Genomic DNA, 8,315 nt, shown 5'->3' with positions numbered 1-8,315 from the left:
ATTTTATCATTCTTAGTTCAGGCATATTAAATTTGTTTTTCTACCATGTTCCCTGGGATAGTTAAGATTATAAGGTGTTATAACCAAACTGCCATTCTGGCCTATGGGGACAGGTAGCCTTGCAGTAGTGAAAAACAAAATTGGCTGTAATTCACTACCAGGACATGCTACACACATCAGTGCATGACCTACCTTTCACATACAATGCACCCTGCCCTAGGGCCTACCTTAGGGGTGGCTAAAATGTAGAAAAGGGACGGTTTAGAGACTGGTCAGTGGGTGCACTTTATAAACAACATAAGGCCTCACCTAAAATACACTTAGTCCTAACGTAAATAACAAATCCAGGGTTTTCATTACTCTTCTCAATTCCCTCGAGTGTGTACAGTTCAACTACTCTTGTTTGTCACAGTGTCTCACTAAAAACAACAACTGCTACCATCCAGACTCCCCACCTTCCAGCAGTGAAAAAATGTGAGAGAAGGGAGAGAGTGCCTCATGGTAGAACCGCCAACGGGGTTGCTGACTAACAATCGCCAGCTCACCCACTTCTCATCATCGGAAACTCTCTCTCTGAGTGTGTAAGAAGTAAAGAAAAGACAGGAAAAAACAGTGTTTGTTCTCCTTTTCAAGAACCACAAGAAAGTGGTGACACAAGTGATAGTGAGACAAAATAACCGTGCTTACTATTGTGTATATGTGCCCAATGAACCCCTGTGAGAAATTATGAACGTAATTCTGTGAGTGGGTGCACTTACCAAGTCCACATGGCAGTACTAGACTGCATACAGGCTCTGCAATGGCAGGCCTGAGGCACACTTTACAAGCTGTTTCTGTGGGTGGCACAATCAGTGCTGCAAGCCCACCAGCAGCATTTGACTTACAGGCCCTGGGCACACGCAGTGCACTGCACTAGGGTCTGACATGTAAACCAAATAAGCCAATCATAGAGTCATTAATCCATGACATCAAATTAACATAGGGAGCACTTGCACTGTGGCACTGAATAGCAGTGGCACAGTGCTCACATACAATGCACCCTGCCCTAGGGCCTACCTTAGGGGTGGCTACCATGCAGAAAAGGGAAGGTTTAGGGACTGGTCAGTGGGTGCACTTACCAAGTCGACATGGCAGTACTAGAAGTGGAAGGGAGTCTCATGCCAATGCTACCAGGTCTAACAGTAGGCAATATTGAGGACTGGAAAGAGAGAAAGAGGTGATGAAAAAAATACAGATCTTGTATGATAAAAGGAGGGCTGTGAAGAGAACAGTGGTCGACGTGGGAGACTGGGTCAAGATCAAGTCTCCCAAATCCAAATTCAGTCTTCCGTTTAAGGTTATCAAGGTTTTCAAAAATGCAATAAAGACGAGTGAGCCTGATTCGGGCTCTGAGGTGGAAGAGCCTGTTGCAGGAGAAAGGGGCTCTGGGCCACTCTGCTTGAAATGTATTCCCCGACGTTTGCACGATTGTGTTTCTTAAAGTGAGCTCTTTTCCCATTTGCCATGCACCCCAGTTTTCTCTTTGCCTATAAAATTGCTTTGTTGAGTTTTTCAAAGATCCTACCTGCATTCTCTATTATGTTCTTTGTATCCTTTGCATTCATAGTTAAGTTTCCTTTTATTTTCTTTAAGTTTAGAATGTGTAAGGGGGGAGAAGGTGTGTCGTCCTGTGTCATGATACTCTGGAATGTGAGGATGGGTGCTGGGCCGTGGGCTGGGATAGAGACATTTGTCATTCAGTCTTAGCTTGAAGAAGGATGGGGTCTCTGTAGCTGTGATACTTAAATAAACCTTTCTTGACCCCCGTATGATCTACTCTGCTTTCTGGAGGGACACACTTCCACAGACGTCCATGTTAAATCTAGCAGCGCACAACCCACTGAGCATTCCTGCATGTGTGGTACTTGATGGCAAAGGTTTATTGTCAGCGGTTTATGCCATAACCACCGTTCCCTCTAAGGCGTGTGCGCGCGCGCTCGCACCGCTCCTGACCTCACCACGCACCACCTAGCGTGGAGCGCGCACACAGTCAGGAAGTCAAGCCGCCGGCCGCTTTGAAAGAGAGCGGCGCGAATGCGGCGGAGCGGTCGTGAGGCGTGCAGGTAAGGAGGTGGGGGGAGGGCTTGTGGCGCTTGAGGCTATGAGGGAGGGCGGGGTAGACTCTGGCCTTTTGTTTAAGTATTGCTGTTAATCAGAGCCCCTTCACGGGCTCCGATTAACAGTAATACTTAAACAAAAGGCCAGAGTCTTCCCCGCGCTTTCCTAACAAAAGAGCGTGTGTTTGGAAACTGCCTACGCTTTTGTTAGAAAAGCGCGGGAAAGACTCTGGCCTTTTGTTTAAGTATTACTGTTAATCGGAGCCTGTGAAGGGGCTCTGATTAACAGCAATACTTAAACAAAAGGCCAGAGTCTTCCCTGCGCTTTCCTAACAAAAGAGCGTGTGTTTGGAAACTGCCTACGCTTTTGTTAGAAAAGCACGGGAAAGACTCTGGCCTTTTATTTAAGTATTACTGTTAATCGGAGCCTGTGAAGGGGCTCTGATTAACAGCAATACATAAACAAAAGGCCAGAGTCTACCCCGCCCTCCCTCATAGCCTCAAGCGCCACAAATTGCTATGTGTCACATTTTCATAATTTCATTGTAATTTCGAGTGACATTTCAACAACTATGAGTGACACTTTATCGGAAGCAAAAATCAAGCATGAAACATATGGGGAAACATATAATTATCAAAAATGACACCCATTTGAGCAACAGGAAACTCTAAGAAGTGCACTAACAGGGAGGGGCCTGCCTGTGAAGAGCGCGCTGCTCTGCCAAACAATGCTGCCCGTGCTGAGTGGCGCCCTGAGTAAAAGCAACCACGAAAACTAAAATAAAACATCAGCAAAAACGAGTGGGACAGAGGGCAGGAGGGCACCAAAAGCGAGTGGGACAGAGGGCAGGAGGGCACCAAAAACGAGTGGGGCAGAAGGCAGAAGGGCACCAAAAGCAAGTGGGGCAGAGGGCAGGAGGGCACCAAAAGCGAGTGGGGCAGAGGGCAGAAGGGCACCAAAAGCGAGTGGGGCAGAGGGCAGGAGGGCACCAAAAGCGAGTGGGACAGAGGGCAGGAGGGCACCAAAAACGAGTGGGGCAGAGGGCAGAAGGGCACCAAAAGCGAGTGGGGCAGAGGGCAGGAGGGCACCAAAAGCGAGTGGGGCAGAGGGCAGAAGGGCACCAAAAGCGAGTGGGGCAGAGGGCAGGAGGGCACCAAAAGTGAGTGGGACAGAGGGCAGGAGGGCACCAAAAATGAATGGGGCAGAGGGCAGAAGGGCACCAAAAACGAGTGGGGCAGAGGGCAGAAGGGCACCAAAAGTGAGTGGGGCAGAGGGCAGGAGGACACCAAAAGCGAGTGGGGCAGAGGGCAGAAGGGCACCAAAGGCGAGTGGGGCAGAGGGCACCAAAAGCGAGTGGGACAGAGGGCAGAAGGGCATCAAAAGCGAGTGGGGCAGAGGGCAGAAGGGCACCAAAAGCGAGTGGGGCAGAGGGCAGGAAGGCACCAAAAGTGAGTGGGACAGAGGGCAGTAGGGCACCAAAAACGAGTGGGGCAGAGGGCAGGAGGGCACCAAAAACAAGTGGGGCAGAGGGCAGAAGGGCACCAAAAGCGAGTGGGGCAGAGGGCAGAAGGGCACCAAAAGCGAGTGGGGCAGAGGGCAGAAGGGCACCAAAAACGAGTGGGGCAGAGGGCAGAAGGGCACCAAAAACGAGTGGGGCAGAGGGCAGGAGGGCACCAAAAACGAGTGGCATTTGTCGCTGCAGACACGCGAGGTTCGGTTCCTGGCGCACATAGCCATGGTTGCAGCGCACCGAGACCCTCCACTGCCGCACACAGAGGAAAAAAATTAGAGGGAACATTGGCCATAACGCCTAAAACATTGATATTTACAGCACGTAATAAAACAATCACAATTCTTGTTCATTTAAAATGACTTAAGCATAGATCATATAAATACTACACTTTGCGCATAATCCATGATCTGACGTGAACTGCAAGTGCAAACGGATGACGTACATCACTATTAAAACCAATCAGTTAGATAGAGCGGTCATTAGATCTTACAAAGCGTCCCAAATAACATGCGCATACCGAGGTGCAGACACCGGCGTCTCCGTCTGCTTGTTGCCCACTCAGCAATTAAACCTATTAGGAAGCCTGAAAGCTGTCTTATAAGCAACAGAAATAAAACAAGAGCACAAGCCTGCTGCGCAAACGTTATCTATTATGTTACAAAAACGAGGATTTGACCAAATAGTTACAGTTTTGCTGACAGCCCTATGGAAATTAACCCTCAGATATGGGCCAATAGACGTCCAACACCTAAGCGAGCATTTTATAAAGTGCAGGTGCAAGTAGAAATGTGCAACAATACCTCTCGATGCTCTGTCCAGTCAATAAGGGGCTCCTGGTCGTCCATTTTGCCCGAGTGCCTTTAAAACCGGAGTCGAGCCACACTCCAGTTTATGAGGGCAGATATATCAAAGGACGACCACAGCCCCCAGAGACAACTCGGAAAATGGCAAAACCATCACTACAGTTGGTTTATGGTTTGCACCCACTTTCTTCGCTGCTGTTAGTAGTAGGTCTGCATATACGAAGCAACTGCCTGGCAAATCTCCATACGATCAGTTCTATAACATAAGAAAAGTGCTGCACTGCAGCATCTCAGATTACGTTTTAGAAAAAGAGGACGTAGGTAGTACCTTTGGATTTTAAGCGACATATCACACGGCAGCATAAAACGCATAAATGACTCGGGCCCCCTTATGTACTGGGACATGTGTCAGCTCCGCCTCCAGGGGCTTTACCCATGATTTAGCAAAGGCCCCCACCGGAAGAGTTCCTAATCTGAACATGAAATATAAAGATATTTAATCAACAGGGAGGGATGAGGATTTTGTGTGTCCGTTTCTTTCCCCAAAAGTAATATATTATTTAATCAACAAAAATAGACACTTGTAACACTGCTCAACCTTCGGTTCAGTGTAAATAAGGAAACCCTCAGAGAAGTCAATGTATAGATGGAAAAGCGGTATATTTGTTTCATCCGCCCCACATTGACATTCACGCAGTTATCATAGGGTTATTCCTATTTGTGTGTACTGCTTGCCTCATCCAGAGGCACCTCCAGTCTCGAGTGCAGTGTCCAGAGACAAAAAGGATTTTCCCACAAAAAGTTGTTAAAAATGAAAAAATATGCCAAAATAAGTTTATTGCAAGGCAAATTTCCATTAGTTAAAAAGGATTTTATATACTAAGTTTTGGCCGAGTTACTGGGCCATGCAGTATTATAAAAAGAAGGTTGTCGACATGTTTCAGCTCTTTGGGCCCGAAGGTCTGTAGAGCTTTCATCAGGACTTACAAAACAAAATAAACAAAATTTATATACACATATAATACTACTCACACAATTTGTGCGGTAATCCCTTTCTCATAATTATATGAGAAGTGTGCTCTTCACGATCTGTCGTGTAAGAATGCTCTGATTCCAGCGGGGGAACCACTTCTAGTAGATGCAGAGCCGCGTGGAGGCTACGCTCTAGCCTTGTGCTGACTCTGCCCCCGGAGGCAGAGTCAGCACAAGGCTAGAGCAGAGCAGAGCTCTTAATACTGCCACTGGGTGCCAGGAGCCATGTTCAGTACACATCTCAAGAACATTTTCCAAGTTTTTGAACAACGTGAACTTTCGTAAAATCCCACAGTTAGCACCATAAGAGCAGGCCACCCGTGCATTTGTCTTGAATGTGTCAGTGCTAGTTTTATTGGTCTCTTGCTGCTTGAGTTAGCAAAATGTAGAATTGTGGCGACAAGTTTGTTTCCGACTTCGCCAGATGAGCTTTCCAATATAAATGGTCATCCATTCCTATGCCGAGGTAGCCATGTTTTAATTAGCTTAGTTGGTTTACTATCAATCCTGAATGTCAACAATAACTTTGATTTAGGATTAATTATCATATATTTTTCTCTTTATTGATTATTAACTTCTGTACTTTAGAGAATAGTTCGAAGCCTTCCAAAAGTTGATGCATTGATTTTTCAGTATGCGCTAATATTACTGTATCATCTGCAACCAGCGGGATCGGAATATTCTCCTTCTCCAATATCGGAACATGGAGACCAAGATTCCCGAGAGAATCAGTTCCATTGATGTGAATGTTGAATAAAGCTGGGGCAAGTACGCAACCCTGCCCAACGCCAATGTTTATTTCAAACTTCTCTGTGCATTCTTTTATACTGAATCTTACTCTGGAATGATTGCCGCGGGGCAGATCCTTTCGGATACTCAAATAGTTGCTTGGGATCTTCCTTCCTCCAGAAGACTCCGAAGGACGGAGCGGCTACAGAATAGAATCCTGTTTTTAGGTCTCCAAAGACCACGAAGAGCGGGAAGTTTCCAGGGACACGTACTTCATACAGATCATGTACAACCTCAGAGCCGGGTCGATTCTACTTTGGCCTTTTCAGGATCCGGCCTGAAGGTTAGAGAGAATATAGTTCTCCTCTGTCCATGTCTCGAGTCGTGACTGTAAGAGTTTCTCAAAGATTTTCCTGATGTTGTCTATGAAGGAAATTAGCTGAAAGTTGGAGGGGTCATCTCTCCCCCCTTTCTTGTGAATCACCACAGTTATGGAAGACTTCCATGATTCTGGAACCACACAAAGAATCATTACAGTGGAAAATAAAGCTGTTAAAGACCCTGAAGCACTGAACATCTGAACTGGCCATCCCTCCTTTCCTCTGAATCCATGCAATAACGCTTAGTGGAAGTGTGGAGGAGGGAATCCCATGTTACCGCACAGTAAACAAAGTAATGCTATAAAGAGAACAAATGTATGCCCAAACTAATAGACCAGGAACCTGGGGGAACAGCAGGTAACTAGTAACAATGCTTTGCTGTAGACTGATTTCTGAAAAATACTAACTCGATGACTGTGTGGATGCCGCCGCTCTCCAAGAACGGTCCATTAACCAGAAATGTACAGTTTTGACATTTGCTGACACGACTTCGACAATTTGGAAAATACAGTTAAAAAGCAAAGATAGAACAATCACACTTTATTCAATCTATTCACATAATTTAGCAGATTATCCCACCCATAGGATCATGAGACCACCATGAGACAGACCAGATTAACCCCCTACCGTAGGACCATGAGACCACCATGAGCCAGACCAGATTACACCCCCTACTGTAGGACCATGAGACCCACATGAGCCAGAGCAGATTACACCCCACCGTAGGACCATGAGACCACCATGAGCCAGGCCAGATTAACCCCCTACCGTAGGACCATGAGACCACCCAGAGCCAGACCAGATTACACCCCACTCATAGGATCATGAGACCACCATGAGCCAGACCAGATTATCCCACCCATAGGACCATGAGACCACCATGAGCCAGACCAGATTACCCCCCCCCCATTGTAGGATCAGGAGACCATCATGAGCCAGACCAGATTACCCCCAGAGGATCATGAGACCACTATGAGCCAGAGCAGATTACCTCCCACCTGTAGGGTCATGAGACCACCATGAGCCAGGCCAGAGGAATCCACCCACAGGATCATGAGACGACCTAGAGCCAGACCAGATTACCCACCACCCGTAGGATCATCAGACCACCATGAGCCAGACCAGATTACCCCCAGAGGATCATGAGGCCACCATGAGCCAGAGCAGATTACCTCCCGCCTGTAGGGTCATGAGACCACCATGAGCCAGGCCAGATTACCTCCCACCTGTAGGATCATGAGACCACCATGAGCCAGGCCAGATTACCCCCCACCCGTAGGATCATGAGACCACCATGAGCCAGGCCAGATTATGCCACCCGTAGGATCATGAGACCACCATGAGCCAGACCAGATTACCCCCCATAGGATCATGAGACCACCATGAGCCAGACCAGATTACCCCACCCCATAGGATCCTGAGACCACCATGAGCCAGACCAGATTACCCCCCATAGGATCATGAGACCACCATGAGCCAGGCCAGATTACCCCACCCGTAGGATCATGAGACCACCATGAGCCAGGCCAGATTACCCCCCCACCCATAGGATCATGAGACCACCCTGAGCCAGACCAGATTACCCCCCACCCGTAGGATCATGAGACCACCATGAGCCAGAGCAAATTACACCCCACCCATAGGATCATGAGACCACCATGAGCCAGGCCAGATTACGCCACCCGTAGGATCATGAGACCACCATCAGCCAGACCAGATTACCCCCCCCACCCTTGGGACCATGAGACCACCCTGAGCCAG

Source organism: Lissotriton helveticus, chromosome 1_2 (genome assembly GCF_964261635.1).
Source record: "Lissotriton helveticus chromosome 1_2, aLisHel1.1, whole genome shotgun sequence".
Taxonomy (NCBI): domain Eukaryota; kingdom Metazoa; phylum Chordata; class Amphibia; order Caudata; family Salamandridae; genus Lissotriton; species Lissotriton helveticus.
This window is presented reverse-complemented; position numbering follows the sequence as displayed.